The sequence below is a fragment of the Periophthalmus magnuspinnatus genome, chromosome 10 (genome assembly GCF_009829125.3).
Source record: "Periophthalmus magnuspinnatus isolate fPerMag1 chromosome 10, fPerMag1.2.pri, whole genome shotgun sequence".
Taxonomy (NCBI): Eukaryota; Metazoa; Chordata; class Actinopteri; order Gobiiformes; family Gobiidae; genus Periophthalmus; species Periophthalmus magnuspinnatus.
Window position 1 is genome coordinate 6869905 of NC_047135.1, and position 12072 is coordinate 6881976.

Sequence of the window (12072 nt, forward strand, 5' to 3'; positions counted from 1 at the left end):
GGGGGAGAGGGAGGGGTGAAGAGGACAGAAGAGAGAGAGATGAGAGGGAGAGGTGAAGAGGAGAGAAGAGAGAGAGAGGAGAGGAGAGGGAGGGGTGAAGAGGACAGAAGAGAGAGATGAGAGGAAGGGGTGAAGAGGAGAGAAGAGAGAGAGATGAGAGGGAGGGGTGAAGAGGAGAGAAGAGAGAGAGAGGAGAGGAGAGGGAGGGGTGAAGAGGAGAGAAGAGAGAGAGATGAGAGGGAGGGGTGAAGAGGAGAGAAGAGAGAGAGAGGAGAGGGAGGGGTGAAGAGGACAGAAGAGAGAGAGAGGAGAGGAGAGGGAGGGGTGAAGAGGACAGAAGAGAGAGAGAGGAGAGGGAGGGGTGAAGAGGACAGGAGAGAGAGAGGAGAGGAGAGGGAGGAGTGAAGAGGACAGAAGAGAGAGAGATGAGAGGGAGGGTTGAAGAGGAGAGAAGAGAGAGAGAGGAGAGGGAGGGGTGAAGAGGAGAGAAGAGAGAGAGATGAGAGGGAGGGGTGAAGAGGACAGAAGAGAGAGAGAGGAGAGGGAGGGGTGAAGAGGACAGAAGAGAGAGAGAGGAGAGGGAGGGGTGAAGAGGAGAGAAGAGAGAGAGATGAGAGGGAGGGGTGAAGAGGACAGAAGAGAGAGAGAGGAGAGGGAGGGGTGAAGAGGACAGAAGAGAGAGAGAGGAGAGGGAGGGGTGAGGAGGACAGAAGAGAGAGAGAGGAGAGGGAGGGGTGAAGAGGACAGAAGAGAGAGAGATGAGAGGGAGGGAGGGGTGAAGAGGACAGAAGAGAGAGAGATGAGAGGGAGGGAGGGGTGAAGAGGAGAGAAGAGAGAGAGATGAGAGGGAGGGAGGGGTGAAGAGGAGAGAAGAAAGAGAGAGGAAAGGGAGGGGTGAAGAGGACAGAAGAGAGAGAGAGGGAGGGGTGAAGAGAAGAGGAGAGAGAGATGAGAGGGAGAGGTGAAGAGGAGAGGTGAGAGAGAGGAGAAGAGAGGGAGGGGAGAAGAGAAGAGAGAGGAAAGGGAGGGGTGAAAAGGACAGAAGAGAGAGAGAGGGAGGGGTGAAGAGAAGAGGAGAGAGAGATGAAAGGGAGGGGTAAAGAGGAGAGAAGAGAGAGTAGAGGGAGGTGTGGAGAGGAGAGGGAGGGGTGAAGAGGAGAGAAGAGAGGGAGGGGTGAAGAAGAGAGAGAGAGGAGATGGAGGGGTGAAGAGGAGAGAAGAGAGAGGAGAGGGAGGGGTGAAGAGGAGAGAAGAGAGAGGAGAGGGAGGGGTGAAGAGGAGAAAAGGGAGAGAGGAGAGGGAGGGGTGAAAAGGAGAGAAGAGAGGGAGGGGTGAAGTGGAGAGAAGAGAGAGAGAGAGAGGGAGGGGTGAAGAGGAGAGAAGAGAGAGAGGAACGGGAGGGGTGAAGAGGAGAGGGGAGAGAGGAGAGGGAGGGGTGAAGAGGAGAGAAGAGAGGGAGGGGTGAGGAGGAGGAGAGGGGAGAGAGAGAGGAGAGGGAGGGGTGAAGAGGAGAGAAGAGAGAGAGGAGAGGGAGGGGTGAAGAAGAGAGAAAAGAGACCAAAAGAGACCTTGTCCACCCAAGCTTCTACGCAGAGACTGAGGTGTGCAAATCAACTTTGCTCAGCTGAGTATGAAGGTACAATTATTCTGAAGAGGTTCCAAACCCAGGGCTCTATGCCCCACAGTCCAACCGTGTGATTGTGTGACTGTGTGGTGTAAATACAGTTTGACTGGTCAGGTTCCAGCACACACAGACGTACAGTTGACTTCTGCTGTCACACTCTCAACTTGAACACTATTTTCTGCATGTCAATCAGTTTTTTTCATTTCTGCTTTTTTGTTTTTTCCTGTTTTTGTTTTTTCATTTTTTTCTTTAACATGTTGCCACACACTGTGAGTGAATTAGAGAAGTAAAATAATTCAAAGTGAAATGCTGGACATGTGATCACCATCTTTGTCCTCAAGCACACTGCTCCTCTGAATTTACTCTCCCTCCTCAGAAAGGTTCAGCCTTCACACTGAACTACACAGGGACTCACACTTTTGCCTTTTACTACTTGGTAACCCTAGGTAGGGTTTTCGCCTCGTGACTGCTGCAGGGACCTCCACTATTATCACGTTAATATAACGACAGGCTGCACCTGGAAAAAATCAGTAGACTTTAGACTACTTCAGACCAAAAGCTTTTAGTCTGTGGACCACAGTCATCACAGTCGTATGGACGGTACGTGGATCAGGGCTTGTGACTGAAGCACACAGGGGGCATCACAGGGAAGGGGAAGGGTGTTGTTGTGTAGTTCCATAGTGGCTCTCAGGAACAGAACTAAGGTTGTTTTGAGAACTCCATTTAAGCATTTTGGATTTCCAAAATACATTGTAAGGGAAACCTTGTTTGATGTGGTGATCCGGGACAGAAGCTACTGTCCATCCATATTTTTCAATGTCAAATAAAATGTAAAATGTCAATGCAGTGAAACAGGACTAAACCGTTCCGGTCCGGTCAAAGTCTGGCCAAGGTCCGATCAAGGTCCGGAAACGTCTAAGCCAGGTCCAAACCGGGTCTAAACTAGGTCCAAACCGGGTCTAAATCCAGTCTAAACCCAGTATAAACATGGTCCGAACCAGGTCCACACCAGGACTGAACCAGGACTGAACCAAGTCCATACCAGGTCAAAACCAGGATTAAACAGGATTAAACCAAGATAAAACCAGGATTAAACCAGGTCTGAATCAGGACTAAAGCCATTCTCACAGGAGTGGTTCAGAAAATGTAGTAAAAATAATGTTCATGTGAATTTTGAAGAATCAGAAATTGTTCCCAAATTTAACACAGTTTGATTTTGCTTCTACTGACAGAGACTGATCCAAACTGGGCCAAAGTGATCCAAACTGCACCACTTAAGGAAGGAGCCCTTTAATTTTGATTGACATCTCAGGAGGAAGTGATGTCACCGATAGAAGGAGCAGGACAGGAAGTTGGCCGCTGCCCCTAACCAGCTGGCTCCTTCCTCTGAGGAGCACACGCAAGTCACAGCTCGGTCCGGGTCCAGGGACGGGCTCTCGTCTTCGGGCAGGTACTCCGGCAAGTCCTGGTTCAGCTCCACCTCCACAGAGCTGTCCTCTGGAAACGGCACGAGCATCTGAGGAACAGAGAGGACAGGCACAGGAGTCAGAGGATACAGAGGAGCAGGTACGAGCAGAGGATGCAGAGGACTGGGTCAGAGGAGAAGGTCAGAGGGTCATATGGAACAAAGGAAAGGAGCAGAGATGAGGGTCAGAGGAGCAGAGGATGTCGAGGAGAGGGTCATATAAAGCAGAGGATGCAGGTTTAGAGGAATAGAAAAGAGGGCCAGTACCTCTTCTCCGTTCTCTCCTTTGACGACCTCTTGGGCCTTCATGACCTGGGTGGCGGCAATCGCAGATGCCAGAGCCTAAACCAGACAGAGAGCAATTGTAAGACCCCAGTCTATACCAGGACTAAACCCAAGTCTAAACCCAGTCTAAACCTGCTCCCTCACAGCAGGCCTCAGTCTTCAGGTCTGAGCGGATCCAAACGATGCAGCGTTTCACCGCCATCTGGAATGTGAAGCTGATCACTCCTCTGATCCTCAGCAAGGCCTCCTCACACAAGCCACGCCGACTCTGGAACAGAAGCCAGAACTGAGCCAGGACTGAGCCAGGACTGAGGTATGGGTGGATTCACACTTGGTCCTGTTATAGTCCTGATTTAGTGTGAGTGTATCTTAATTCTTCTGTAGTGTAAGGGTGAACCAGGACTAATCCAGGACTAAACCTCACTCTACTGCTCCAGTCTCACATGAATAACTGTTATTTTTGTTCTTATAACAACAAAATGTAATTCACACAAAACATATTCTTCACTGTGTAAAGATTTCACTGCTGCAGGAGCTCAGTCTGGAACCAATGACATTAAAGACTCTTATCTGTTGGACCCTGGATGGCTTCACCCTTTAGTGATCTTATCTCCAGTTCTGTTCTCACTGAGTCATCCAGTCCGTCGATGTGTAGGACCACAGTCTTGGCACGCTTGTTACTCGCTCCCAGGAAGAAGTGGGCCTTTCCGTGGGCGCTGGGCATTTCCCTAGACTCGGGCTCTGGAGCAGCCGATGTCTGGAGCAGCTCGTACACCTCCGAGGCCAGAAGCTTCGTCTCTCCCGAAGTTGTGGATCTGAGGAGGAACCAGCAGCTGTTATGTTCAGTGTGCACAAGACTCAAGAATAAACACTACACTAAGGTCAACATTATTAAGCTACTCAATAATTGTGATTAGTGTCTGAATTAGGGACACACCGACACCACTCGCCTCCAATGTGTTCGGAGCAACAATATTATATCTGGGACTAACTCTACCAACATCGGACTTCCGCAAGGATCAAACATCGGCCCTCTTTTATTTTCCCTCTATATAAACGACTTGCCATCTGTGTGCAATGACGCGAACGTTCACATGTACACAGATGACACAGTCGTTTATACATGGGGGAAAAAACCCAGAGAAAGTAGTCAATAAACTCACCACTGCAATGGACAAAATAGCACTATATACAATAGCTTACAAACTCATGTCTCACTCTAAAAGTACAAAAAAATGTATTTCACAAATAAAAGTAAAAAAATAGTCCTTCCAAAAGTCAATGTGCACGGTCAAGCAATCCAAAACAAGTATAAATACCTTGGCATTACAATGGATCCTACCCTAACTTTTAAAAAAACATATAAAACAAATGTGCCATAGCCTGAAATATCATATAAAAACCTTCAAAAGTATAAGAAACTCATTAACCCTGGAAGCATCACATACATTTTTTAACGCCATGATTATGTCTCGGTTCCATTACTGTATACTCTGCTAGTCACAAGCGAACAAATCATTGCAAAAACCCCTAGAATCCCTCCACAAACAAGCATTAAAAATATTAGACAGAAAACCTCGACACCACCACCACTGCCATATCCTACAGAAATATAAACTGTTGAACTTGGACAATCTACAAAAGCAAGCATCTCTCCGGCTGGTCCACAAAATACTGAGTAATTCTGCCCCTACACCGCTCTTTGACACGGTGTAGGGGCAGAATTACGGTGACGGTGGATGCGACACTTTGTCCAGTGCTCATCCACCGTCTCCTCCAGAACCATACGAGCTTCCACCACCGGACAATGTAACACCCCAAAATGGAAAACTGCTTTTGCACAAACAGCCTTTTCCTACAACGCAATAAAACAATGGAACAACCTCCCACCTGAAATAAGAACTATCACAAACCATACTACATTCTCCTCTGAACTAAAAAAATGGCTTTGGGACAACTACACTTGCCAGCACTGAGTTTTTTTTATTATGTTTTAAATGTAATATGTAAAGTGTGTAATGTATTTTAAGTATGGTAATGTGTGTGGATCAGAATGTCTGAACTGGATGAATGACTGAGACGTGTGAATGTGCATATAAATTATAAGTTCTTATCTGTTTTTTATTATTATTGACTACTGTATTTTTTTCTCTGTAAACCAGGGACTGCAGATGGAAATTAGCTACTTAGCTATAATCTGGTGCAGAACATCTCGGTTTTATGCTTAATTTCTCTGTACATGGTCTCTTAAATAAAGAGTAAACTAAACTCTTTCCAAAACGAGCATGAGTACTTCATTTTGAGTACTTGCCGATACCGATACCAGACATTATTTTCAAAGGGGTTCTGTTAGTGTTAAACCTAATTAATTTTAAAGGATTTTCATAGCACAGTGTACCTTTTCACTGGAATACGTATTTAAGGAGCAGTTTTAAATTCCTACTAAATTCACTGTAGTTAAAATTCTAATATAATTTAGAGAAATACCTTTAATATTTACTTTTCCATCTTTGCCGATGGCACTTTGCACCAAGGAGCCACTTTTAGCATAACAGTGAGTGTTTTTTTACTTTTATCACAGCCACACTTGGACTGGATGCTCTTTTAAAAGCTCTGAACTCACTCTATTCAATTGCTAAATTTATTTGTCATACAATAAATCAGAATGCCTACCTAGCACAAGCAAAAAAACAGTCAGAATCACTTGGCCGTATGTACCTACTGCTATGTAAACACAAGCACTGCATTCATACCTGTGTGAAGTATAAAAACTCCTGAACATTTTCATGGGTCATTCACATAAAATAAAAGCGGAGATTAAATGTGCAGAACAGTTAATGTGTTTCTTACTGGTCGGCTCAGCTCTGCTCAGAGCTCACTGTTCAGCAGAGTGAGAGATGAGCTGAGAGTGAGCATCAAATCATATATGATGTGAGCTGTTACAGTGGCATCGTCTCTTTGTATCGGCATCACATTGGTGAGTACTGGCACCTGGTATTGGTACCAGTATCGCGTATTGGTAACAGTACATCCCTAGTCCCAACATAACTGAAAGAACAGAAAAATAATGATTGTGACAATATTTGGAGCAGCATTTTATCTCTATTGTCCAAAAAGTACACCTAAAAGTACACCCCACTTGAAAGTGCGATTTCATGAAGCTGGCCACATACACGTGTTAAAATGTGAATGAAAAAAGGATTTCACTCTTGTTTGGTCATGATGCCAATCCTCATGTGGCAGAATGGTTATCCTGCCCCTTAAAGGAGTAGGTTGTGGGTTGTGAGTTAGATTCCTGTACTCACTTTTGGACCACGTTCTGGAGGCTGAGCATCATCCCCAGCCCTCACTTCAGCCTCTCTCTGTTCGCGCTGTATTCAGAAAGATACTGGATTGCCTGAAAGAGGCAATTAGAACCAATCAGAACAGAGTATAGAGTCGTGTTTAGTGCTGATTTAGTTTAACTTTAGACCTGGTATAGACCTTCTTCATACAGTCAATCTTGACATACAATGGGTTTAGTCTAATTTAATCCTTGTTTAGCTTTGTTTTTGTCCGTCCAGAGTCCTCGGTCCAGGGTCCTCGGTCCAGTCCCTCTTCTCACCAGCAGAGCGGAGTAGACCACTTGGGGGTTAGGATGGTCCAGGAACAGAATGAGCCCAGGGAGACAGCCCTGGTCCTGGATTATGGCCCTGCGGCCAGGTTCACCACAGCCAGGGCATCCGACTCTGCACTCATGCTGCCGCTAGGGGGCGCCCATCCACCTGCAGGACGGAGAATGGAGTGTCACAGGATCACATGGGAATAACCAATTGCAAAAGTATAGTTATTATATTTGTGATTCATGTTTCACAGTCTAAAGACTGAAATCTGGACTTTAACGTAATATCACATGGTTAGACAACTCATTTCCCAAATGCCTTGTCTTTCTAGTTTTGTAATTTTGGTGAAAGTTATTTTACTTCCAGGTTGGACATGGGCCATAGATATGACATACATACAGGTATGTTACCTAGCGACCGTAATGTTTAAAAGGTCTACAATGGCCTAAATTACACAACAGACAAATACAAATTACCCCAAACTTTTTTGTTACATTTTGTTAAATGAAGAAAAATGCCTTCCTTGTGTGTAAATTGTTTCTGCATTTTGAATGGGCTTGATGATAGTTGAAGACGTATAGTAGATGTAGGAGGTAGAGGGATTGTTTTAGATCTCACAGCTTTTTATTTTCAACTGTATTTCACAAACTGACACTTAAGTAATGTGAAACCAATCATACCCCTATTTCAGAACATTTTTACAGGTTTGAACTAGGGCTGCAACTATAGTCTATCGGGTTTTCCTCGCCATTTGATTGTGTGTATTGGGGTTCACTGTTATATGATCAGCACTTTGGTCAACTGTGGTTGTTTTTAAATGTACTATACAATTGCAAGTGACTTGTCTTGGGTGACTCCTGACACCTCAGTTGTCATTTGAATATCCTAGATAATAACACAAGGGTTGAAAAAACATAAAAAAGGTTCCTTTTTTACTGTGAAGTATGGTTTGCACTATGCCTTTAACTTGCATATGTCTACATGACAGAATGTCCATATATGTGAATGTATTTATTCTTATGATTACTATGTGGTATATATTTTATTAGATGTATTGTATGTTTGAGTTGTGCAATGTACATGAATACATGTATGTTGAAGGAACAAATAAACTCTTTAGTGTAAATATGCTCCATCTAGGTTTCTGTCTCCAGCTTTCAACCTTTATTTTGTTAATAATGTATTTAAATAATAATTTGGCCAATCGACTGGTAAAATTATTGTTAGTTGCAGTCCTAGTTTGTAATTGTCTAGACTACATGGTTAACAGGGAGTACATCTGATGCACAGGGACATTTCAGAACATAGACTTAAACTACAGGGTCAGCAGCTTTTACACAAAATAAGACCCCATGGAGACACAGGGAGGGCATCTGACACACAGCGACAGTATCTGACACTGGTCTCACAGAGGACAGGAGATTTCATAAAAACTAAAACTTTTTGAATCAATAATTTCTCATATTCAAATTTCAGTAGCTCCTTGTTTTTTCCATTGTGTAGCAGCACTTTTGATATTATCACTGGTTAGTGGTTCTATCCCAGTTACTGCCGTGTTATTGAGCATGACACCTCGTCACTTTACCAACAGATGCACCAGTGACTGAGTGTGGCAGATGCTCAGTGTAATGTGGTTTTGTGGCATTGTACTCTACGCAGCAGCTCTGCCTCGGTCACTTCTCACAGGAAAATATCTGGCTTTTTTCACCACTATTCTGCCGCCGCGAGCCCATCACAGGACCGCGTGCTTATTCAGCTGAAGCCGGGTAGAGAGGCCTAACTTGTACATTCATTTGTTTTCTTGTAAGAGTCAGATGTGATGAGCTCACTGCTCTAAAGCCTGAGGTCTGTGCTCCAGAAGGCTCCTCTGTCTCTGTCAAATACAATTACCATGCCTTGTCGACCATCACGGAACAATTCTTCTTTTATTGACAACATTCAAACAAACAGCTTGAGTTGTTAGTCTCTGCTGCGAGTTTTGAACACGTGAACATATCTTGGTTTGAGTTTAAATTTGAAGGAAAAGAACCACAATTGACTATTTATCCTGCTGCAGTGGGAGACTCTGCTGTGTACTATTGTGCTGTGAGATCCACAGTGACAGTAAACCCACAGACTCTGACCAAAAACCTCTGAGAAAACAGCAGTACTCCACACATCCACTAGAGTGAGACACTTTCTGAGACTGCTCCACTAAAGTCTCCTGTGGTAGAACCTGCTTCTTCTTACTGCTTCAGATCTAAACTCCAGTCTGTGCTCTGCTGCTCTCACAGCCCTTTAGATCTGTGTGTTATTTTAAACATTGGACATAGTACTGTATTTTGAAGAGAAGGTATTATACAAAATAGATTTTTTTTTTTTTTAAGCTTTTTACCATGTTATAATGTTGCTTCTTAAAGGTTCTAGATATCATACATGCATCTTTGAGTAATCTAGTGATCTTTCCTGGGCCTTATTTGAGCCCTACTTCCTCTCTCAGACTGCACCTGGTCCAGCTGCCACTCCAGGGTTGGACCAGTTTAGGTGCGGTGTGACACTCACACTCAGAGCAGGGCTCTGCCGCTCTGTTGTGGTCACCGCCTTTGCAGCATACACGAGATCATGTGTTTGTGGGATAACTATTCATTTATTTAGCTTTTTAGTTGTGTGACCCTCACTCTGGGTATTATAGACACTGATTCAATCACATTGTTCGACTGCGCTTTAAATTTCTTATCTATAGAATGTTTAACCCTCATTCTTCAAGTAGTATAAAAACACTGGTGGAAGCTCACCTTCTTCAGACTCTACTGCCTTTAACCCGGCCGTGTCACTGTAACCGACAATAAAGATCTACAGAACGATCCCCGTGTCTCTATGCATGTTCTACAAGCAACAGGACAGAAACCCACATGTGTAACAACAACAAAAGAGAGTTTTAGTGCATGAAGACATGAAGCAATGGGACAGTTTAAACAGAAATAATTGATATTCAAATATATCTGAATGAACTATTTTCCCTTCATTTCCTCACACTGAGGTGGTTTAAAAGATGAACCTTGTTGTGTAATTGTACTTTGATGATGGTCCTTTGTTTACCACATGGTCTGTGAATGAGGGGTGGGGCTGGGGAACTTTATGCTTCTCCCTATTCACTTTTGGACATGATTCTACATGAATGAAATGAATTTGTATATGAAAATAAAAAATATTAAAATAAGTATGGATCTAGGAGAATAATGGCACATGCTTCAAATTAAAATAAATGAAATGAACCTTCCTTCTCCCTCACAGCCCACTCTGCTTCTGTCCTTATCAACAGCCTCGTCACTTACTGTCTTGTTTACTGTATCTCACTGCTTTCTGGTCTTTGTATCAAAACCCTCCATAAACGCCATCTGGTCCAGAGTTTAGCTGCCTGTACACCATAACCAGAACCCCCTCCTCTCATCACATCCTCCTTTCTTTCAGCAGTTGCACTGGCTCCGTATCAAATTCAGAATTCTAACTTTTCCAGTACACTTTGAACGCCATTCACGATCTTGCTGCTCCTTACCTTTCTGATCTGCTCCACATTTCCACCTCTTCTCAGTGTCTCTGCTCCTCCTCTTCTCTCCAACTCTCTGTCCCCACTGCCCACCTCCTCGTCACCAGGGGGGGCAGAGCTTTCAGCTGCTTGGCTCCTCAGCTCTAGAGCTCCATCTCACCTGACCTCCACAACATGAGGGCCCTTTTCCAAACCATCCACAAATTTTGTGTGTTCCCCTGAAGGAGCCGCCACATTCAGTGCTGTTCCAAACAGACGAGCAGTGAGGTGAAGTGGCTCCTCAGCTCCTTCACAGCGAGCCAGCATCGGAGCTGATTTAACAGGTGGAAAAAAAGCAGATATGCTGTTGAATCCAAGTTCACATACATTATATAAAAAGAAACAAGACACAAGACATTTGCTGAATGACAGTATAATGAGAGAAGGATTTTTGACAATTTTGCATGACTTGTAAGTCAGAAGTTTACCTAGATTTCATTAGTATTTGGTACCGTTGTCTTTAAACTGTGTGACTTGGGTCAAATGTTTTCAATATCCCTCCACAACCTTCTCACAATAGTTTGCAGGAATTTTGGCCCATTCCTCCTGACAGAACTGGTGTAATTGAGCCAAGTTTGTAGACCTCCTTGCTTGCACATTTCTCTTCAGGTCTGCCCATCATTTTTCAGTAGGATTAAGATCAGGGCTTTGTGATGGCCTCTCCAATACATTGTTATCCTTAAGCCACTTTGTAACCAGTTTGGCTGTATGTGTCAGGTCATTGTCCATTTGGAAGACCCCTTTGCACCCAAACTTTAACTTCTTGGCTGATGTTTTTAGATGTTGCTTCAGTATTTCCACAGTGTGTTCTTTCCTCACAATACCATCTATTTTGTGAAATACAGCAAAACAACTGCACGATATGATGCTGCCACCCCCATATTTCACAGTTGGGATGGTGTTCTCAGGCTTGAAAGCTTCCCCCTTTTTCCTCCAAACAGTCCAATTTTAGTTTTGTCAGACCACAGGACATGTCTCCAAAAATGAAGGTCTTTGTCCCTGTGTTCATTTGCAAATGAATCTGTCTTTTTATGTATCTTTTGGAGTAATGTATTCTTCCTGGAGAGTGTCCTTTCAGCCCATGTTGGTACAGTCCTCGTTTCACTGTGGATAATGACACACTCTTACCAGCTTCAGTAGCATCTTCACAAGGTCTTTTGCTTTTGTTCTTGGATTGATCTGCACATTTTGATCCAAAGCATGTTCATCTCTGGGACACAGAACCCATCTCCTTCCTGAGCGGTGTGATGGCTGAACCCTCCCATGGTGTTTATACTTGTATTTAATTATTTGAACAGATGAACGTGGCACCTTCAGGCATCTGGAAATTGCACCAAAGGATGAACCAGACTTGTGCAAGTCCACAATTCTCTTCCTGATATCTTGGTTGGTTTCTTTCGACTTTACCATGATGTAAGAGCCATTTTGAGGCCTTTTTATATATCTGCAGCACCAGCCACTGTGTGTCACTGTATTTCCTGTTTGGTCTTACTAGGTGTGCTTATTTAAGGGCTAATTAAGTTTAGTTTAT

The 12072-nt window shown here is 43.9% G+C and overlaps 1 pseudogene; it reads right to left on the bottom strand.

Annotated features, from left to right (window-relative positions):
- Positions 1-2948: 2948 nt before the first annotated feature.
- Positions 2949-10808, bottom strand: LOC117378059 (armadillo repeat-containing protein 1-like; annotated as a pseudogene).
- Between the last annotated feature and the right edge of the window lie 1264 nt (positions 10809-12072).